Source organism: Artibeus jamaicensis, unplaced genomic scaffold, assembly GCF_021234435.1.
Source record: "Artibeus jamaicensis isolate MK-2021 breed Jamaican fruit bat unplaced genomic scaffold, CSHL_Jam_final contig_484, whole genome shotgun sequence".
Lineage (NCBI taxonomy): Eukaryota > Metazoa > Chordata > Mammalia > Chiroptera > Phyllostomidae > Artibeus > Artibeus jamaicensis.
In genome coordinates, this window is record NW_026521859.1 from 6,024,395 (window position 1) to 6,045,958 (window position 21,564).

Consider the following 21,564-nt stretch of genomic DNA (forward strand, 5'->3'; position numbering starts at 1 on the left):
CACACCCCTGCAGCCAGGTGAAAGAGAGAGCCACACAGTCTCAGCTAAGACCCCCCTCTTGCTGAGGTGAAGAGGGGGGGGAACCATGCGGTTTTGGCCAGAGTGCAGACCCCTGCAGCTAGATGAAAGAGAAAGCCACGCGGTCTCAGCAGAGTGAAAGAGTACCACGCAGCTTTGCCAGAATGGAGATCCCTGCAGCCAGGTGAAGAAGAAAGCCACACGCTTTTGATGGAGTGCTGACCCCTGCAGCTTTGGTAGAAGAGGCCCACGCGGCTTTGGGGTACCCCCTTTGGCCGCGGGGCCTGAAAGCAAGAGAGACTTTGACTGGAACTGGGTACAAAGAACTCGTGCCAGTGGACCATGAGAGGGTACCACAGTACTTTGGATTAACTCGAGATCCTGCACAGTGACACAGCTGACGGTGCCAGCGGCCTGAAACACAGACGTGTGCTCTTTTCCTGATTTACGGTACCCGGAGTTGGGACAGTGGGAGAAGGGAGCGCTGTGTGGGTGTAGGTGTATACCCTAAAGGACTTTGCTATTTTAGTGGAGGCATTAAGCCTAAATAGCATTAAATAAACATTTTGTTTCCTTTTCACAAATCTCTGGCATTGAGAGATGTCTTTCCAATTGGTGGTGGACAGAAGAGCCCACTAGATATTAGCATTCTGTCCTTGGGAGGGACCCCTGTTCTGTAGCAGTTTTTGGCATCCCTAGGTGGGCCAAATATTGGCCCCCGTCAGACCTCTCGTTCAGTATCAATCAGACTCACAGGAGGCCCAGGGATGTAGCCCTACTGTGTACTGGTAAAGTGAGACCTGGAAATACTTGGCAAACAGCACTACTGTCCTTCAGAGATGTCCAATGAAATTTCTATCTCCAGTTTGGTTTTAAACAGCAAAGCAGTCAGGAGGGCTGAAGATGGCCATGTGGTTATGGGTAGAGCAATTTGATCAAAGCTGAAACATAAAAGCCATTTAGTCACCCTTTTTACAAAACACGCCAGCAAATGAGTGCGCACCTCCTTGCAGGACTGCTTTCCAAACCTTTTAAGGACTTTCAAAAGTACAGATAGTTTAGCAATAACACAAGGATTGGTTTCAAACAAATAGTAATTATTCAAGTGATAAAATTTTCCAGTCAATTGGAAATTATCTTCTTCTTATGAAATTAAAATAAATTGTTCATAATGAGAAATATGAATCTAACTTCCAGATTTATAAAAGTTCCCAAGCACTAATTTATTGACCAACATTGCCTTCCTGATTCCTGCCATTATAAAAACGACTTTCATTTCTCTCAATACAAGGTCTAGAAATTCCAGAACATCATGTAATTCAAGCCAAACAATTGCCTTTAGATCAGTAGATCCATTTGCAACTGTATATGAGGTTAAATTAATAATTTCCTAATGCTGATAAAATTTAAAGTGAAATTCAAACACTAACTTACACTGTACACAAAAATAAACTCAAGATGGATAAAAGACTAAAATATAAGTCATGACACCATAAAGTCCAAGAGGAGAACATAAAGTTTCAGATATCCCACACAGCAATATTTTCACTGATACGTCCCCTAAAGCAAGTCATATAAAGGAAAGAGTAAACAAATGGGACCACATCAAATTTAAAATCTTTTGCATGGCTAAAGGAACCATCAGCAAAATGAAGAGGGAACCAACTACATAAGAAAATATTTTTGCCAATGATACCGCAGGCAAGGGTTTAATCTCCAAAATATATAAAGAACTCACACTACTCCACTCCAAGAAGACAAACGATCCAATTAAAAAATGGGCAAAGGACCTGAACAGACACTTCCCCAAGGAGGGCATTTAGTCTCCTTTCTTTTCCATATTTTCCTAAGACCTTCATCTTTTCAGTGCGTATTAAGGGGAATGTGGTGCTGAGTTTAATTAGTTCTGCAATACCAGGACACATGCATTTCTAAAAATTATCATTCAATGCAAAATTGGCAATAAAACCCATAGAATATATAGAAATCGGGTTAGGGACATAACATGCCTGGCATGCACCTGGAAGATAAATTTTCTCCTAGGAATTTTCCTCACCTGGTAATTCTCATCTTGGATACAATTCAGTGACTCAGTGTTTGTACTCCCACTTAAGAAACCCATTTTTCATTTGCATTATGTAATCAGGTGACATTTTCTCATCTCTTTCCACCCTCCCACCTCCAGTTAATTCCATTAAAAGGTGTGGCTGAAAGTCTACAAACAGAAGAGGTGGCCTGTACCGGATGTTTGATTTCCCAACCCAGCTCTCCAAGAGCTAACAATCTGCTCAGGGAGTGGAGACCTGGTTTCCAAAGAGATGTAGGATCTTTGGAAAACAGCCAGTCAAGGAGTGGCAGTACTGAAGGAGTCAACCAGAGAATGAAACCCATGTCCAGACATTTTCCCACAACTTTCTCTGGCAGGAGGTCTGTCAAGATTTAACAGCCTTTAATGCAGGGTAGGATGGGCCAGTAAAGGAGAGATTTTAGCTGATAAAATGGATAACGTTGAAACTTATTAAATAGGAAGCAATCAAGTTACAGAAGACATTTTAAGACAATGGGTAGAATCTTTTGTTCGGCCTCACAAATGGGTTGTGAGAGTCAGGGAGTGAAAAGCATCAGCATCGCAGCCTTTCAGTCTGGAGGGTTAGGGTAGGATAGGTACGGATTGAGGCTTGCCTCTGGGATGCCTGCAATACATCAGCAGTGTGGGCTGGTAGAAAAAGACAGGTTTTGGAGACCGCCAGATGTGTGTTTCAGTGCTGTTCTTTTCATACTCTTAGGGGTGACATGGACAATTTATTTAGTCCCCAGCATTCATCCACTCTATGGTAATATAAAGCATACCTTATGTTATTGTGAAGAGTAAGGAAGATGATGTCAATGAAAGCATTTGCCCCAGTGTCTAACACCTGGTAGATGTTTCAGAAATGTTAGTTCCATCCTGGCCGGGTGGCTCAGTTGGTTGGAGCCTAGTCCTATATACCAAGATTCCAGGTTCAACCCCTGGTCAGAGCACATACCTAGGTTGAAGGTTTGACTCCTGGTGGGACATGTACAGGAAGCAGCCAATCAATGTCTCTCTCTCTCTCTCTTCCCCCTTCCTCACTCTCTCAAATCAATAAAAATATCTTCAAGTGAGGATTATTTTTTTTCTTAAAAGAAATGCTAGTTCCCTTTCTCTTTAGCTCTATTTGTCCAGGGATGTGAGCGTGAGTATGGAATAGCATGCTCTTTGAAGGTGCTTTTGGCTCTGTGCTCAAGAGGGCTAGTGGCACAGACTAGAGAAGTGAAATCAAGAACTTAAGTGTCAGAACTTTCATTAGGTTCATGAACAAGACTCAGAGGTGGCCTTCAAATGTTCTTCTAGCAGGCTGACCTGGTCATAGGGTAGACAAGGAGAGAAGGTTTCAGAGCAAGGAATCTGCTTCAGGAATAAAAATTATAATTGCATCTGGACGCAGGTGAAAGACAGCCAAGAATGCTATATAGAATAACAATAATTTCAAAGTAACAACTTGTGGAGGGGATATGTTCCATTTTTGGATGGCATTAGCCACTTAATTCATAATCCAAAGTAAGTTTAATGAAAGATTAGTGTAACAGCCCTCTGTATGCTAAATAACTAAGAGTGCACAAAGGATTCCAGTGAGGAGAGATATTTTTACACTGACAATACAGTAAGAAGACAACCCATTGAGATAGAAAACACGAGCTGTGTTTCAAGGCATTCAACTTCCCTGTCTCAGCTTCTCTGGCAATAAAATGGCAATAAAAGCATGAGCCCTCCTCACGTGCTATGCAGGCTGAGCTGTGGTCCCTAAATTCATAGGTTGACATCCTAACCCCCATACAGCAGTATGTATATGAATGTATTATACTTGAAGAAAGGGCCTTTTTAGAAGTAATTAAGTTAACATGAGGTCATAGGAGTGTATCTTAATTCAATATGGCTGGCATCCTTATAAGAAGAGCACTTTAGGTCACATACCAGTACAAATGAAGGATCATGGGAAGACACAGGGGGGAGACGTCTGGAAATGAAGGGGAGAGGCCTCAATAGAAACCAGCCCTGTGACACCTTGATCTCAGACTTCCAGCCTCCAGGGTAATGAGAAACTATAATAAATTTCTCTTGTTTAAGCCACCAAGTCTGTGGTATTTTGTTATAGCAGACATCACAAACTGATACACATACCCAGAGATTTTTTTTTTTAAAGGCGATTTTCATTGAACATTTTTAAATTCATAGGAAAACTGACAGGAAGGTACAGAGGTTTCTCATAGACTCCGTGCCCCCACATGCAGGGAGTCATTGACCACATGCACAGCCTCCTGCATTATCGACGTCTCCCCAAGACTGGGACACCGGCCTCCACCAATGAGCCTGTATTGTCTTATCCGGATCATCCAAAGTCCATAGTTTACATTAGGGTTCACACTTGATGTTGTAAATTCTAACAGTTTGGACAAATACACAATGGCATGTATTATCATTACTAGTATTATACAGAGTATGAAATAAAAATATAGCAACATACCAATAGCAGGGCAGATTTTATCTGAGTCAAATCTAATCCAAATATTTGTTGAAGCTGACTCTTTGCAAAGAGCATCAGAACAGCTAGTCGATTAGATATGGATAAATAAGATGTGATTCCATACTGCAAAGAGTTGGTGGTGAAAATGTGTCGCCCGTTTATATTACCAAGGCAACCATCTTGAAGAAGCCTTTCCCTTCAGGACCAGTACACTCACTCCTCCGGCTGCCAGGAGAGTGGCTGGCTGACGGCTCACAGCCAAGTTCCTCCCTAAGAACTGACCTCCAAGGACTGAAGGAAGCTGCCTCTCCGCAGGTCATGCCAAAGTCAGCTTGCATCTAAAGATTGTGTGATGTGGTATACATAGGTCCAGCTAGCTCCCTTGCCCAAATTTGGAACATTTCTGGAGGACCACCCCAGCTCCAGAGCTTCTTGTGGGTTTGGCAGAGGCCTCTGTTGCAAACGCATCAGAGTTTAATCCTCCTCAGCCTTCTTCCACTTCTCTCAATCTCTCGTGGGTGCCCTCAGGAGTTCTCCGCAACAAACTATGCAAGCAAATCCTCACCTCAAGGCTACTTCCCAGGGCATGTGGTCAATGATATCATTCACTGCCTGCTAATTTTATTGATTCACCAATGCTGTTCTTCACTCAAAGTGGAAGTAACTGACAGTCTGAATGTTCTGCATAGTGGACTGAGGAAATATTGGCAAAATTTTTCTAATATTTAATGATGTGTTGTGCCCTATGAAAGTAAGTCTCACTTAAAAATATATATAGCCACATGGCAGCCAAAGTAATCTGGAATCTAAATATTTCAAGTTACTCTACCATTATCAGAGACCTACCAATCAATTACCTTGCCGGCTACTAAGACCTTGTAAAGAGAAAGCACAGCCCTTGACCTTGAGTGTTGCCACACTAAATGATTATATTTTGGGATGTGATTTTTACCTGAGGGGTCAGCAAGCGGTTTATAAAGGAGCACAGACCAGTGCGAAAGCAGTCTAGCACTCTTGATCTTTAGAGTGATACATAGTGATGAAAAACAAGGAAATCTCAGGCTCCAGAAACTGCCCTAAACTAGGAAAGCACCTGAATGCTACTAGTCATGTGAACTGAGGAATGCCATAACTGTTCCATCCGTCCATTTCCTTACCTGTCACTGCGGACCAAGAGGAAAGAAGGCTGGCTGCAGTCCGGAATCTCTAATTCTTTGACAGACTGTTGTTAGAAGCTCACAAAGTAGAACTGCAGATGGGTGCTCTGGCAGTTCCTCTTTCTCACAAGCTCCTCAGTGTGCAAACATACTACTGTTACAGAAAACAACTCAGCCGCTTTCGGGTGTATGGAGTGGAAGTTTATTTTTACGCGCGCAGACCCAGAGGCGTCAGTCTCCAAATTCTGGGCACTCAGCAGCCGGGGAGCAGTTATTTTTATGGAGCAAGGGAGGGCCCGGCCTTCAGACCTTTACTTCTGGTGCAAAAGCAGGAGGCAGTTTACAGAAGCAGAAGGAGCAGAGCGTTATCTCTGATATGATAAACAGTCCAGAGAAGCCAAGAGAGGCTTTTGGCCTCTTTGGGTCAAAACAAGCCACAGGGCTGCAAAAACAACTGGGCTGCAAAAACAAATCACTCTCTAGTCACTGTGTTGTGTCTTAAAATGGCTATCAATTTCCCCCAACACTACCGTGTACCTGAGATCCTCAAGAAAAGACACTCTTTGTCCTTCTGGCCTAAGGCCACATGTCCTTCTTGGTTTCTTTCCTTTCTCATCTTCACTCTCAAAGTCCAAAATGAAGTCAAAGAAACATGCTTCGAATCCAGGTAAATATTCCTCTTTAGATCTTGGAGCAGTGGTCTACACTACAGGCTCCAGGATTCCTACTTAAACTACTTCTGCGGTCAGTGGAGTCACCCCTGGCCCACGCTCTGTTTTAGTCCTTGCCTCCCAGCCTTTCTTGCTGTGGTACTGAAGCCTCTTACTTATCAGCTCAGCTCTGTTCACCTCTGACCTAATTCCAATCACTTTGAAAAGCACACTCAGAGCTTCGTCTGCACCCAGGATTAGGGCAAGGAATCTGTGGCCATCAATTTGGTTCAGGTGTGCTGAAGATGAGACCTGAGTCCTGAGCATCTTTACCCTGGTGCTGTTTCCTTTATTCCCTGTATTGGTAAGATCAGGTTTGCTGAACTTTCGTGCTGAGCTGAGGTCTAACTTACAGGACCAGAGTCCTGATTCCCCTTCTGGACAGTCATCCTCAGACACTTCCCATGTCCTGGCTAGAGCCCTGGTCCATTAGTCAGCCCCTTGGGAAGGATTGTCACTCTTTATGCCTGTTTTGGCTGCTGCACCCTCTGCCATATATTAAACCCCTCAGACAGTGCTCCTGTCCCGGGCCAAGCACCAGTCACCCAGCCTACCCTTCCTTTCTCTTCTTCTCCATTAACTACTCCTGATGAGGTCTCAGGATACTTCAGGAAGAGCTTATTTCTTTGAACCCCTGTTGGGAACCGCCCTGGCTGGTTTCAGGAATTGTAACTGCCCCCCATGGCTGGGTAGGCGACCTCAGGAATGCCAGCCACAGGAGACAAAGCTTGTCTCTGGCAGCAAGCACTGCTTCTGCTTCTTCCCCTGCCCCCAAAGCATGGTCAGTGTCCATGGTGGGTATGACCCCTCAGACAGGGGCAACCTAGGCCAGACACTATCACTTGGGAGGCCCTCATGGAAGGACTCGGGGGGCTGTGACAAAGAGGGAGCGATGGACCCTTGTCCCCACCCCAAGCTATTGTGACATAGCCCGAGTCCCCATTTCTGTCTGGGAGAAGCAATGCCTGGTTCTAATCCACTTAAGCCTAAAAACCTAAGATGGGGAAGGTGGTGCAGCCCTGTGCTGGAAAGGGAGGGTATCCAGGGTAAATCAGGCATAAGAAAGAATATGTAAAAATCCTGTGAAAACTGCTTTGTTTAGAATGCTCTCATTTAAATGATAAGGGTCGAAGCAAGAAGTTGGTTCCTCAAAGTTTTATGGCTCCTTAGCTATCTGACCCTGACTAAGTCCTCATAGTTCTTTGAATGCTATCTATTGTTTGATCGGTACCTGTATTCTTGTGCAAACGAACCCAATAAAAGCCCCTTGAGCAGGGGGCTCTTGGCCCTTCCCCTCTGAGGGATCAGCCACCTTTCCTTTCCAAGTAGATCACGTCTTGGTAGTGTTTACTTTCATCTGTGGCGGATGGGGGGACTTTGCAGACAAAGTTGTCCCCACAAACCCCCTTCTTTGCCATCCCACATCTCACTGTTGCTCTCCAGCCCCAACACCACTGAGAGCTCAGTACAGAAGTTCTCAAAAATAACAACTTCTCTCCAATAAGGTTTCATTACACAGAAATATATGTATATATACATATAATTTTATCTCTTAATTGGTATATAGAAAGCGTCTCCAATAGATAGTGGAGCTACTTGGACCTCAAAGTTTTTCCCCAGCTGAGGCCATTTGATCTTAAACTTCAACATCGGCCCTGCCTTTGGCTTTAGGACTGATTTTGAACTTAAGGAGAAATATATAAGGAACCTTACTTGCTATGAGCTAGAGGAGTTGAGCATCTACACTGGGCTTGTAACGGTCAACAAAACCCTGTCCTTATCTTCAAGAAAGCTTACAGTTTACTGAAGGAGAGAGATTAAACAGGAAGTAGAAGTGGAAGATAACTATGAATGATATTATGTAAGTAGGGCCATTTTATCCTCACAGGAACACTATGCGGGAGATATTATCTCCATTTTATAGCCAGGAAGGTGAGGCTAAGACGTTAAGTGACTTGGCCCAGATCACACAGACAGGAAGAGGCTGTACTGTTAATCCTAACTCCAGGCTGTGATGGGCCAATTTGTCCCATTGATACACATAAAAATAGCATGCTGAAGTTTGGTTAAAATTGCTTTGACTTTACAGGGAATTATTAGCTTTGCAAGATAGTGTTTTCAAATTCATTAACATAGTTGATCTTTCCATGTTAGTCTTTTGATCCACAGTTCTTCAAATTCTCTACTTGTTTTGTAGTTTTTGTGTGTAGGAGTTTTGCATCTATTTTATTAGGTTTATTCTTGGGTGTTCGTTTTTTAAAAACTATTTTGGTATTATTTAAAAAAATATTAATTGTTAATTATTTATTGATGTCTAGAAATAAAAATAATCTTGCATATTACACCTACATCCAACCTTGCTAAATTCATTTATACATTTATAGCTCATCTATAGGTTTTTTCCTGTGTATACAATCAAGCTGCATACAAGTAAAGATAGCTTTTTTCCCTAATACTCACATATTTTATTTTTTTCTTGCCTTACTGTTCTTACATCACTTCATTATCTGAATAAATGAAGAATGATTAAGATGTCCTAGGATACTTTGTTTTTTTCTGACTAATTTCTCAAGTTTCTGTTGTCATTAGCATGCTGAGGTGTGTTCAGAAGTGGCCCTTCTGTAGCCAAAGTCAGCAGTGGGTGGTACCCAGAGCTGCTAAAAGCTGAATCTGTGTAGCTGTGTGAGAGCTTCTTCCTGTGACTCATTTGTTAGAAGGGTTTTTGTTCTAATCTCCATAACTCATGAAAACTTGTTAGCACTGTTTTGTATTTTTTTTATTTCTCTATGCATAGACTACACCTCAGAAGTGGGTGAGAGAGAGAGAGAGAGAGAGAGAGAGAGAGACTGTTAAAAAGCTGTCCCAAGCTTTGTCCTGTGTTGCAGCCGTAATACCTTCCAAACCTCTTTAGTGTCCTCTTATTCTGCTATGAGGCTGGTTTCTGTGGGGACTGGGGAATCAAGTCCTGGTTAACTTTGGGTAAACTTGGTGCTTATTTTTTTCCTATACTGGAGAGGCCATTGTTACAGGGTGGCTCACAAAGTAGCGCGCAGCCCCTAATTCAAAGAGTCACACTGTCAATAATCTTAGTAAATACAGTAGCCCCTCTTATCTGTGGGTTTGCTTCCTATGGTTTCAGTTGCTCATGGGCAAACCTGGTCTGAAAATATTAAATGGAAAAGTCCAGAAATAATTGATTCATAAGTTTTAAAGTGCTGCTATTCTGAGTAGTGGTGGAATCTCATGCCATCCTTCCTTTCGTCCAGCAGAGCCTTGAGATGTACATTACCCGCCCATTAGTACTTATCTCTGTCATCAGATTGACTGTCCTGGCATCTCCTGTTTGTGTTCGAGTCACCCTTTTTTTACTTAATCATGGCCCCATGGCATGAGCAATGGTAGAAACTAATACAGTATACGTAACCATGGAGTCATAAATAATTCACTTGCAAATTAGTTTAAAACTTAGCAAACCGATAGTGCAGACAATTGATTTTAATAAATTAAACACTTAGGTGCCACCTGGTGGCTGAAAACTTACTGTGGTTAATTTGACATGACATCACTTTACAGCTACCCCCTAAAAAAAAGTACTTACTGTACTCCACGCATGGCACTAAGCTTACTGTTTGTGATGAAATAATTTTTAAAATGTTGAAAATGATTTATTTAGGTTAACAAACAATACACTGAAAAAGAAAATAGCATTGTATTGCAAGGACAGGTGATGGAAAATGGGCAGCCAGTGAGACCTGCCTAGGTGTTTGTATACAGTAGAGAAAACTTCATGTAAGAAAGAGATAAAAATTAGGGTAAATGCATGTATTTGTTTATTTAAAATGTGTGTTCATAAGAAGGATAAGCAGAGAGTGGGAATATGGTTACTGATAGCAGCAGGGCGTGATGGGGGTTAAGGAAAGGGCTGGACTTGATAGGCACATGTATTAGACATTGTTGGCTGCTGTAAAAAATTGTCACAAATCCTGTGGTTAAAAACAACACAAGTTTATTATATGACAGTTATTGGGCCAGAGTTCTTGAATGAGTTTCACTGAGGTAAAATCAAATGTCAGCAGGTCTGGGTTCTTTCCTGGAAGCTCTAGAGCAGAATAGAATTCCTAAGGCTGCTCACATTCCTAGACACTGTTCTTCCATTTTCAAAGCCAGCACACTTGGTTGAGTCTTTCTCCCATTGGGTCACCTTGACCTTCTCTTCTGTAGTTCTATCTCCCTCTGCTTCACTCTTCTACTTCCCTTTTCTACTTTTAAGGAAACTTGTGATTGGATTGGGCTCACCCAGATGATGCAAGATGATCTGCCCATGTCAAAACCCTTAATCACAGCTGTCATCTCTTTTCACATGTAAAGCAACATATTGACAGGTTAGTGCGAAGACTACAATATGGGCATCTTTGGTGTGTATGCAGCAGGTGCGGGGAAGCATTTTTCTGCCTCCCACAGTAGGAAAATGATTATAATGGTTTTAACTTTGTAAATATGTCAATGTCTTGCATATTAAAAACAACAAATGGAAATAGGAAAAAAGTAAACAGGAAAAGGACGAATTAATATATCTGGTACATTTTACATGATTCAATATATCTAATCTTCCATAAAATAGGTGGTAGAGCTGTCATGTACAGGAAACTGCATGCCTTTGCTATTTAATCATTTACTCAAATTATAAAGCCAGTTGGTAGCAGAATTATGGTTCAAACTCAAGGTTTTATGATCCTAGATATTTCTCAAGGTTATTTAATTCAACTCGCATTTAAAACACGAACTAATGGTCTTTCCACTACTCCACTGCTGTCCACGGTCTGTCATAATGTTCACATAAGTCTTTCCTTAATCTGTTGTCTAAGAAAATAGCAAAATCTCCTCTACTGGCAAACTGTAATAAAATCTCCTTTTCATATGCTTTTAGAAGCTTCCTGCAGTTGGGAAATATTAGCATGAGTTGTACGTGTAAAACTGCTCGTAGCTGTGACCTGGTAACCAGGGGTCAGAGGTGGCTTAGATAAAAGCAGCTCTGGCAGCCAGGAGAAAGCAAGAGTCGATGGATATAGTGCTGATGGGTGGGCCTCAGCAATGGTGGGAGTCTGCGAAAGTTCTGTACTGGTAGCCTCAATTTTCTCAGAGAAAGAGGAAGGATGGCCAGGGGGGAGAGTAAGAATGAGGGATATAAGGTGTAGGAATCTGGGAGGAGAGATTGTGTCATTTTGGAGAGTGGGGTGTCCTTTGACTGCTGGGCAGCTTAAAGGAGCCACTTGATTTATGGCCATAGGTTTAAAGAGGAAGTAGGGAGGGAAGTCCTTGAATTGGCTTTTGCCTAATGGTGGTTTGCCAAACATGGGGGAGCACATGGGGAGAGAGGGATGAGAGAGTACAGGGTGGAGGCCAGGGGTTACTGTGGGATTTCAGTTGGTAAGGAGGACAGTGAAACCACCACGAAGGTGAGGAACAGTAAAGAGACTGAGAGTGAAGAATCAATGGTTGTAGACATTAGTAGGATAGTGGAAGGATAGTTGGCTCAAAACATTACAGCATGAGAGTGGGACGTACACAACCGAGGTTAGAAAGGGAGTCCAACTCTGTAAACGGGTGTAATGGTGAGATCTTACTTTCTGACCATGAAAATGGTTCCGGTGCTGGAATTCTCAAATACAAGTATATTGAAATTATCGAGGGTTAGGACCACGGTGAGTGAGTGACAGTGAACAAAGAGTCCCTTTGGAAATGAGGAGGAATGACTTGGGGTCAACAGATGACCCCAGAATTACGGAGAGGATGGCCCGAAAGCAGCGTGGAGGGTGAGGGGGGCAAGGAGGACACTTACTCCCCTTCTGAGTCCAGGGGAAGTGGCCACCACTGGAGATGGATGCAGGCTGCACAATGGCCGCCTGAGACTGGGCGTCTGCTGGAAAAAATGGTGAGGAAATATTTGGAAAAGAGGATGACAACAGAAGGGATTTGTCCTCTATGACTTGCTGTGAATCTGGACAATACAGTGGAAAGATCTCAGTGTCTGGGGGGAGGTGGAAGGCATGGGCAGAGCTGGGGATGTGTGGAGGCCACTCAAGGACAATGTGGGTGGTGAGGGAAGACTTGGGGCCTGGGGCTTTTGAGATCATTCTAATGAGCAGGGATAAAGTGAACAGTGTGGACCCAAGGGAGGTAGTGGGGTAAAGCTTTGAGTAGAGCAATGGAGAGGGTGAGTTCCTGGAGCCTCCTGGCTATCCTAGACAGTGGGGGTAGAGGGTAGAAGGAGACACGTTCTTAGACAAAGTACATCAGCTCTCCCTTTCTCCACTGGGGGGTGGGCATTACCCCAAGGCTGTCTGTGTGTCTGACTCCCTTACAGATATCTTGGAAGATTTATGGGGATGCAGGTATAATATCAATGGCACCTCTCTTCACCCATAATAATAAGGGCTGAAGGATTTATCTTGTTTCCATAACAATAAAGTATTAAGTTCAAAGAGCAACAGGCCAGGAAACAGAGTTAAGTTCCCTTACAGAGAGGGCAGACCTAACTGATGGTACCTGAAAAAAATGATGAAAGTTTACACTACTCTCACGGGAAACATTCCGAGGCACTAAGAACGATAGACTCCTGGGTTCTCTCTCATCACTCGATAGTGGGTGTCCCCTGTGCAGGGTGCGCAGGCACATGGCCGGGGCAGTGAAACACAGTCTGCCCTTGAAGCAGATTCAACTGGAAAACAGTGGGATGCATTGCATATAAAGCCGGTGCTGTCCCGAGGGACACAGGCCACTCAGTGAAAATTGTTGAGATGTATCTTCATTATTTATCTCGAGTTTGACTTTTATAACATGTCAGCAAACAAAAGCCAAAAACAAAAGGAAAAACAAAGATTGATATCTATTTCCTTGTATTGTGTTCCAGTGGGTATTTTCTGTATGCTTCTTATTTCACTGTGTTTGAGTAAAACTCTATTAATTCCTTTCTCCATTTGGCTTGCTGGCAAAATCGACGTTCACAGGCCTGCTTTTGATCGTAATGGAGAACGTGTGCAAAAATGTCAACTCATTCCCTGTGCAGCATGGAGACTTCTGTGAATATTACTAATATATCGGCTCATCCTGGTCTCCTTAGAAATATAATTTGAATAATGTGAACTTTGAAGAGTCTGAAATTTTGTAAATATGGCTGTCTGGTGAAAGTAATCTCAGGAAGAAAAGCATAACTCTGTCTTAGCTGATGTTTCTTACCCTAGCAGTAATGTGGTACTTGATATTCTATGTTCCTAACCAGTGTAAGTACTTGTAGAATTGCGCTGTCATAGTAAACAAGGACCCTCAGCACTTTAGTTTTCTCCTATGTGCTCAAAGAAGGAATAAAATCTGTCACTCTGCTCTATTGCTTGTTTTCATCAAAACAAAAATTAATAAAGTTTTCTTATCTATGTTGTCCAGGTTAAAAAATTTATCATTGTGCAAATTACATATAAACTGTTGCTAGAAGTGCTAATTACCATAATTGAAGACTTTTCTGTATTTTGAAGATTAAAATATTAAGAACTGAGTATTTCTATTTCGTATTTCCTTTTATATAGCTAATCAAAATAGCTAAAATAGCTAAAAAGTGATACATTTAGCTAAACTCATTGCTTTCTATGTGCATACAGCCTGGTTTGCCTCCCCTGTGATTTTTTTTCTTCTCTCTCAGTCTTGCCTTGGACCACTGTCTGTCTTGACACCAATTATATTGCTGAATCACCGTCAAATACAGGGACTCATATGCGTGGGGCAACTAGAGACGTTTGTCCTATTTTAAGAGCAAATTAAAACTTGCCTCAGTTGGTGGCATCCAACTCTTTAACTTGGAACAGAGAAAATATTAATAGGACTCAACCTGCTTATTTAACCGGTCGAGTTGGTCTGTGATGTCCGGGGGGAAACTTGAGGACAAGCCTGTTAACATGGACATGTGTGGAAACAGGATCAATAGTTTTCAGTAACTGAGGAAGATCACCAGAAGTCAAGGGAGCCTTTAATACGGGCCAGGTGTGTCAAGCACTTGGCAGGCGACCGAGAGTCTAATTGTGGCTGATGATGAGTCATTTTGCACCATTGGTACACCTCCGTTCTCCATGTTCCATTTTAGGAACAGTGTAACTTGTCCAGCCAGAACTTGCTCAATTTAAACCCTGACTCTTACCTGTATGAATCAAAATGACTGAGGAAGTGCAAACACAATATTCTTGAGAAGTCAGTGATTATTTCATTTTCCTCATAGTGTCTCTCCTCAGGACTGAGCTCACATGTACGTAAAAAGCTCAAGAACCGAATTTGGGTGGCCAGGCGAGGAAGAAATTTCTACAGGATGGAAAATCCGATTCTACATTTTTCTCTTATATGAGAATATAGTGTAGGCTACTTTAAAATTGGCGATCAAAGTTTTAGTTATACAAAAAATAAAATACTGATTCTTTAAAAAAGAGAGAGAATATCTGCCCATTTAACATCATGAAAACATAGATAATAAGCTGGAGCAGAGGGTGTGTATATGTGCCCAGGCCTGTTGTGATTTGGAGGGTTAGGTTTGAGACCCCGGCAATAAAGGAACTGCCACAATAAAGTGAGTAACATAAATTTTTGGTTTCTCGGTGTATATAAAAGTTATGTTCGCACTATGCTGTAGTCTATCAACTGTGCAGTGATAGCATTATGCCTAAAAGGACTGTACATGGATTACTTAAAAATGCTTTCTCGCTAAAAACTGCTAACCCTCATTTGAGCGTCCAGCAAACGCTGGTAGAAGGGCTGCTTGACACAGGGTCACCACACGCATCCAGTCAATAAAAGCTGAAGTGCAATAGAACAAAGCACAATAAAGCAAGGTTTGTCCACAAGCACACACAAATTTCACTCCTCTGTGTTAAGCACACACAAATTTCACTCCTCTGTGTTCAGCTTCTATCAGCCTCTGGGCTAAAGTGCTACCCAGTGTCCAATAACTTCAGTACCAAAATTGTTGATGAAATATGAAAGACTAATCTACTGTTTATGGCTGAGATTCATTTTGTTCCTCTATTTCTTATTTAATAACAGAGCCTAAATTCTAAGAGAAAGACTCCAGAAGTCACAAAAACACTGAGTAGTTAGACCATTCACAAGACATTATTTATTCCAGCATCTAACAAACACCGATGTATATAATAATATCCTTGAATCACTTAGAAAGTAATAGCTAACATTAATTTTTTATAGGATAATTTAGTTTTGAAACTGTTTTGATATATTTCATTTGACCCTCACAAATAACTTGAATAATAACTGTAGTATAAATTGTGGGCTCAAGTTATGCTCCCAAATGTCAAGTAATCCCATAAATCATGTATGTTGACCCTAATCTAATGATGAGTAAAAACATATAATACATAGTCCAAAAAATTTGAACATAAAAGTATTGAAATCTTTGAAATAGTGAGCATGTAAAAGTAAATGGCTCTAATTATCCACAGCAGTGACATGTGTGAAAAACATTGTTTCCCCATGCAATTATATCTTGAAAATATGTCATAATTTTTCACGTGCCAGTTATTATTTCTTAGTTCCTTTTACTTAATTTTATTTTATTTGTAAAGTTAGGTTGTTTGAAATCTCTTTTTTCCTAATATAGGCATTTATGGCTGTAAACTTCCCTCTGAGAACCGCTTTTGCTGCACCCTGTTTGCAGATTATTAATGCTTACCATAGTCCTGTAGGACTTGCGGTGGAAGCGCTGCTGCCTGTCAGAGTGGGTGCTCAGGTGGCATTTGTGTAAGCTGGGGCACTAGATGTGTGGACAGGCTATTTTCAGAGAGATACTGGCAATTTAGTTTCACTGTTGCAGGTAGCAGGCGAGAGAAGGTTGCGGGTAGTGACCACTAGCTGCCCTGGGCTTCTGGGAGGATCACAGCCATCCCCTAGAACTGTGCTAAGTATAAACTGGGCCCTCAGGCTGCAGCTGGTAAACTGTACAATCAAAGTCCTTTCTGGGAAAGACTTGGGGGTTGGTGCTTTTGCCTGCACTCTCTGTGCTCAGCCACCAGAGGCATAACCTCTCTGCAAGTGCCTGGACATGACCCCATGAAAAACTGCTTATTTGTTTATTACAGTCCTATAGCTCTCAGGAAAGCAAGCCCTGTTGGATATGAGAGCCAGGCCATCCAGAGGCCCAGGCTTGTGCACAAGCTTCTTCCAGAGAGAGGATGACGACCTGGTGCTATTGTTGGAGTGAATGTCTTTGGTTCCTTTTAAATTAGCTGTTCCCTGTTATGTGCTGAAGGTCCCTCTTTCATAAGCAATCTGTTTTCATACTGAATTGTGGTGTGAGTTAACAACATAGTATAACATTACTTTTTACTTATTGTAAAGGTTATACATGTCATTGTAGAGAAATTGGGAAATCTATAAATATATTTGTTTTAAAAATAAAAATTATTCATCTAGAGGATAACCATTCTCTAGATTTTATGGTATTTTTATTAATTTTTTTCTTCCTACCCAGGCATTTTAAAAAATGTAGCAAGGATGTACTATATATACAAATTGTGTATTGTTATTATTTTTCTTATTATTCCAGAGTTACTTTGCCATGTAATTAACATTTCTTTGAGTCTATTTTAAATTGCTCTATGTCTCATACATAATTAATATGCTACACAATTTATGTAGCCATACCCATATCATTGGACATTTATGTTATTTCCAATTTTTTTGTAAATACAAATAGTACCAGAATGAGTATTGCCCAAATTTACGATGATTTCCTTGGGATAGAGTCCTGGAAGTGGTATGCTGTGACGATGCAATATTTTCAGTCTGTTAACATATATTGCCAATTGCTTTCCAAAGAAATTAACCCCGCACTGTGCAGTGGGCTCTGTCACCCAGTGTAGAATTATTTGAGTGGAATTAGTGTTAAAAAGATACATTACTGCTGTAACAAGTTACCACAGTCTTGGTGGCTAGAACACTACAAATCTGTTATCGCATAGTCTGGAGGTCGGAGATCCTAACATCAAGGCGTCAGCAGGGCCGCATTTCTTCTGGATGCTGCAGCAGAGAATTGTGTCCTTGCCTTTTCTGGAGTGCAGAGGCTGCCTGCGTTCCTTGGCTGGCGGTCTCTTCCTTCATTAAGCCAGTTGTGCGGCATCTTCGCATCTTTCTTTCTTTGATCCCTACTTCCATTTGCACAGCTCCTTCTCTCTCTCCCTCTTATCTTCCTGCCCCTCTCTTCTAAGAAGCCTTGTGATTAGGTTGGTTCCACATGAATAATCTAGGATACTCTTCCCTTCCCAGGATCCTTAACCAAATGACATCTGCAAAGTCTTTGTTGTCACGCAAGGTAGCAAATTCTCAGGTTCTTGGGATTAGAACGCAGGCACACTTGGGAAGCTGATATGCCGCCTACCACAGAAGATAAAAGGTAATTTCTATTCTAACGTGTAGTTTGCAGGAGAACTAACTAGTATACTGATCTCTGTGTATTGCTAATTCAGAAAAGTTTCCATCAGGATTTGTGCCTGGTGGGAGAAATAAAGCAGAATAGAGTATAGTGTTGACTGAGTCCCTGCAGGGGGACCTGAGATTCAGGGAGGTTATGAATCATCTCCGAAGTCAAAGGGCAGGAAGACGGGTGGTCTGCCTGACTTCTGAGCTCATTAACTTTTTGTCGTTGTTGTTATTTATTTGTTTTTGGTTGTATTATCTTCAATTAAAATTTAATGTTATCTTTGTTAAGTATCACATTGTACACCTTAAACTTATAGTGTTATATGAAGTCCAGAAGGAACGAACCAGACAGTATGAAAAATAGAGACACTTATTGAAGAAGATACAAGATACAAGAAGCATTGTACGTAAGACAATGACACCTCAGCACCTTTCAAAGTAGGCACCTTTGGACCTCATTATCATTCTCCCAATTGCCATCAGCTGTCTTATTTTCCTGAATCTCATAGATGGCCTGAAATCTTCCCTTTCAAAGGTGATTTTAGTTTTGAAAAAAAATAGAAGTCACAGGGTGCTGAACCTGGTCTGTAGGGGGGCTGAGTCACCTGGGTGATTTGATGTTTTGCCAAAAAACTGTATGAGATGTGATTCATGAGCAGGCACATTATTGCAGTGAAGCTGCCAGTCACCAGTTGTCCATAGCTGTGGCCTTTTGAACCACTGAAATAGTTTCTGCAGAGGAATGTACAAGCTTAATGCAAAATTTGATACAGATTTGTTAGATACAAATTCATTAGATAGATTAGTTACTCTACTCCCTCAGTCATTTTGAATGCAATGACCACACAGTACACATGCTCACTCAGTGGTGTCTACCACCCCCACTGACTAGTACGGTGAAGTCGTCGTTGTTCACACATGCACATTCCAGTCCACTCTCCTTGGCTGCCAGGTTATACCAGTGAAGCACAAACCATTCTCTTATATTAACAATGGCTGGGCTTTTTATGGACAGACCTCTCATGTCATTTATATCTTAATAAAGGTGAAAAAAAACTTTATTGATATTAACACCAAGGTCTTTAATGATATTAATACCAAAAGATATAGCAAGCTCCTGGCTTTAAAGAGTTAGTTGCTAATTCTAACTATCACTGCTGCCATAAAAGTAACCTATTTTCATGTCAGTAATCTTGGCCCCATCCAAAAATAATTATGGGAGGGTGTCCAGTCCTGCAGCTTCCCCACAGCAGGGTTTCCGGAGCACCACCAGTGGCCACTGGCAACAATGTATATTTTTGCCCATTCATCTTTAGAAATCAAATACGAAACTCAAAAGATATATACATTTAAAATTCTAGAAGAAATATATCTTAGAAGAGAGCAAATTTCAGTGGGTTTCATGTGTCAGGAACAAGAGAATGTTTTAAACTTTTTGTTTCATAAACTCCTTCTGGGAAGGTTTAAGTCCCCGTAAGTCAGCAAGCTTGAGAGCATCCTTTTGGAAAACCTTACAGAGGTCTTATAAAGACAACCAACCCACTTGTGTTCCTTCAAAGTATTAAAGACAAAAATTAATCATTGGTGTGGGGTCAGTACATGGGTTTCCCACCTTCTTTGATGAGGGCTGGCCAGGGGAACCATGGCCAGAAAAAATATGTATTGTTTTGGGAGTGGATTGTAACTCCCTCCTTACCTCCTTTTGGGAGTGGCTTCTTGTCCTGTGACTGCTTCTTGACCTTTTCCTTCTGCACATAAACACTGATGTAATGTAGCTCCGGGCTACATGTAGGTTTGTGCAAACTGGACCCATGCTGCCTTTGTCTGGGACCCCTTATAACAAGCTTCGGACGGGAGGAGATGCAGTCTCCTTTGCACCAACCTGCTGCCATCAGTGCACTCACCAGTAATGTGAGCACGGCCTGTCTGCATCTGCTAGCCCTACAGCTGGTTTTTCTTAGAATACCATAAGCAATTCAGCAACTCCCCGGTATGGAGCTCCTGTGTTACAGTTGGCCATTACTTCAGCAAGTGTGTTTTGGAGAAAACACATGAATATGTCATTAGTGATTTGGATCGGATGAACTTAAGTTTTATATCTGACCCTGTGGGTTTGTGATTTGGTATATTTCTTTGCATTAAGCTGTTATCTTTAATATTATTCATACTGCTTATATTAATCTTGCTATTATTAGTGATATTAGGGTTTATATTATACTTTGGAAAAAATTCAGCTAGTATTCAATGTATCTGTCTGCAGCTCCAAATAAACAGCTTCTGCTCTCCTCCCAGTTCTGAAAATTTTTAGCCAGGTTACTATCAAGATGACAACCAAAGATTTAAGAAAAGGGCTGGTGCTTTTCAATTAATGAGCTTAGGTTGGAGCATATTATCAGTTTACTTGATGCAGTTATTAATAGTTTTACCTGCTTGACTTTCTTCCAGTAGTATTTCACGTTGACTTGGTTACACTCATAGCAAGTTTGATGAAAATCCAAGAGGGCAGGGAAGAGAGTACTGATCCTATAACGAAGCCAACTAGGTATCTGCTGTTTCAGGAATGCAAGATTACTGTTCTAACTATAGACTCACAAATGCTTTTGAAAAGAGTTTACAAAGTTGAGTCTTTGAATCTTAGTTATTTTTGAGGCCATAAAGAAAGGCATGACACACTGCAAAGAGATGTCCTTGCTTCTATATTCTGCTAGGAATCACTGAGAAAAGAAATCTACAAAGGTCTTGGTTGTGGAGCAGATAGTAATTGGTGGAACAGGGTACATGCCTTTAGCAGAAAGACATTCAGAATTGCCCTCTCAGATATTTCTATTATGCCAGACAGATCATACCATTTTGCAAAGAGCAACACTACTATAATATTATTTGTTATTTCTGTTTTTAAGTATATCTTATTGATTATGGTGTTACAGTTGTCCCAATTTTCCCCCTTTGTCCCCCTCTGCCCAGTATCCTCCTTCTCTCCATCAATCCCCCCCTAGTTCATGTCCATGGGTTGTGCATGTAAGTTTTTTGCCTTCTCCATTTCCTATCCTATTCTCAGCTCCACTGGTTTATTTCGGCCCGCCGTTATTGTTCGTTTACCCTGATTTTCCGTTTTTTTTTCTCCCCCTTTCCACCTTCTAAAACCTTCTTAGATAAGTCCCAATTATAACACTTCATGTAATAACTGCTTGGTGATGATGAACTTCTTTAGCTTTATCTTGTCTGGGAAGCACTTTATCTGCCCTGCCATTCTAAATGATAGCTTTGCAGGGTAGAGTCATCTTAAATGTAGGTCCTTGCCTCTCATAACTCTGAGTACTTCTTGCCAGGCATTTCTCGCCTGCAAAGTTTCTTTTGGGAAGTCAGCTGACAGTGTTATGGGAACTTCTTTGTAGGTAATTCTCTGCTTTTCTCTTGTTGCTGTTAACATTCTTTCTTTGTCTTTAACCTTTGGCATTTTAATTATGATGTGTGTTGGTGTGGTCCTTTTTGGACCCAACTTGTTTGGGATTGTCTGTGCTTCCTGGACTTGTATATCTATTTCCTTCACCAAATTAGGGAAGTTCTCTTTCATTACTTTTTCAAATACATTTTTAATTTCTTGCTCTTTCTCTTCTCCTTCTAGCATCCCTATGATTTGGATGTTGACACTTTCAGAGATGTCCCAGA